Source organism: Octopus bimaculoides, chromosome 2 (genome assembly GCF_046866305.1).
Source record: "Octopus bimaculoides isolate indiv1 chromosome 2, ASM4686630v1, whole genome shotgun sequence".
Classification (NCBI taxonomy): domain Eukaryota; kingdom Metazoa; phylum Mollusca; class Cephalopoda; order Octopoda; family Octopodidae; genus Octopus; species Octopus bimaculoides.
Window position 1 is genome coordinate 27,524,313 of NC_142929.1, and position 2,197 is coordinate 27,526,509.

Here is a 2,197-nt window from a genome sequence, read left to right on the forward strand (position 1 = left end):
ATAGATAGATAGATAGATAGATAGATAGATAGATAGATAGATAGATAGATAGATAGATAGATAGACAGACAGACAATTAGACAGACAGACAGACGGACGGATGGATGGATGGATTGATGGACTGACAGACGGACGGTAGGTGGGTAGGTAGGAAGGTAGAGAGAGAGACAGACAGACAGACAAACAGACACACAGACAGACAGACTGACAGATAGATAGATAGATACATTTCTTTTATTAGCTACACAGGGCTCAACGAAGATGGGACAAATACAATGTAGAGCTTTTCTTTTTGGGAGGGGGAAAGGAAAAAAAAAGGGGGGGTCGATCAAAAGGGATCGTAGGAAGGAAAAGGGGGTAGTTCGATCAAAAGGGATCAAAAAAAAAAAAGATAGATAGATAGATAGATAGATAGATAGATAGATAGACAGACAGATATGCAGATAGATAGATAAATGTATGTGTGTATGTGTGTGTGTGTTCTCAGCTATGTGTGTGTATTTTCTCTGCAACGACGACGAAACTAGCGTCAACATTAGATTCAGACTCTTCAGCCTATGGAGGCAACGACCAAGGAGAAAGAGGACTCAGCCTGTTCGCTGACGACTGCACTCTCGTAGTGATTAATAAAGAATCTCGTGAATTCCATTTTCTGTTTCTCTCAAAGGTTGTGTGTGTGTGTGTGTGTGTATATGTGTGTGTGTGTGTAAGTGAGTGTGTGTGCGTGTGTGTGTGTACCATAGAACCTCTCCAAAACTAGACACCAATATCTAAGTTTAATGGGATTATCTATGAAGAAAAACAATCGATATCAATTTATGCAATCTTCACAAACCATGAATTCACGAAGACTTTCCACTTAACAACAATGAAAATCATATCAGAATACCGAAACTAAGATATAAAATTCACAAACAAGCATAAATGATATGCATTCTCATCCTCAGCAGCTAAACGGATATCATTATGGTTTCGGCATCCGAACAATGCCAGTCAATCCGGCGGCGTCACCAGCGATATGCGTTCGTTGGGAATCAATAGTAATCAGATGGGTCGAACCATTAGTATAGTATGTCAATTGCGCTACCACCTACTTATTACCACAAGTAATAACATCAAAGTAAACAATTAGTATTAACTTATAGTTACTAAACAGCACAAAAACAACAAAGAACTTACTCCCAAAAAGGAGTATGTATGTATGTATATATGTAGTTGTTGACACTCCGTCGCTTACGACGTCGAGGGTTCCAGTCGATCCGATCAACGGAACAGCCTGCTCGTGTAATTAACGTGCAAGTGGCTGAGCACTCCACAGATACGTGTACCCTTAACGTATTTCTTGGGGATATTCAGCGTGACACAGTGTGACAAGGCTGGCCCTTTGAATTACAGGCACAACAGAAAGTAAGAGTGAAAGAAAGTTGTGGTGAAAGAGTACAGCAGGGTTCGCCACCATCCCTGCCGGAGCCTCGTGGAGCTTTAGGTGTTTTCGCTCAATAAACACTCACAACGCCCGGTCTGGGAATCGAAACCGCGATCCTATGACCGCGAGTCCGCTGCCCTAACCACTGGGCCATTGCTCCTCCATGTATGTATGTATGTATGTATGTATGTATGATGAAAGTAAATTGCGATGGTATCCGGAAGTGACGACAGTAACGTCCCATAATTTCTTGAAAGCAATGTGACAAAACCAACGTATAGAACGTACGTATATTTAATAATAGCATGAAAGCCGTACATACATTTTATAGAAGATAATAACAATTAGATTTCCTAGTGGTGTTCGTTACTGAAAGACACCGCTCCGAGTACATTGGAACGGTGTATCTCAACTGCTACTTCTGAAATCCTTAATATATAGCTTGAAGACACCATATATGTAGGTGCTTGTGGATGTGGTCTAATGAAGGACTTCTTTATGTTCTTTTTACGAAATGTTCAGATGTTACTGTCGTTATTTCCTGTTTCTATCGCATTTTTGCGACCATAAATTGCATATTAACTCTATCTTGTCTAATCTAACCCCTAAGAATTAATATATCAATCTAACACTTTCAACGAAGAGCAACTTACTTCACATTGCGACCAAGTATTAAAATCAAACACATGCATTTTAACACGTCGCGCGTGCATTAAAGATTTATAATGATTATCTATAAGAGAACTGTTCTTCATTCTAAATCATTCTAAC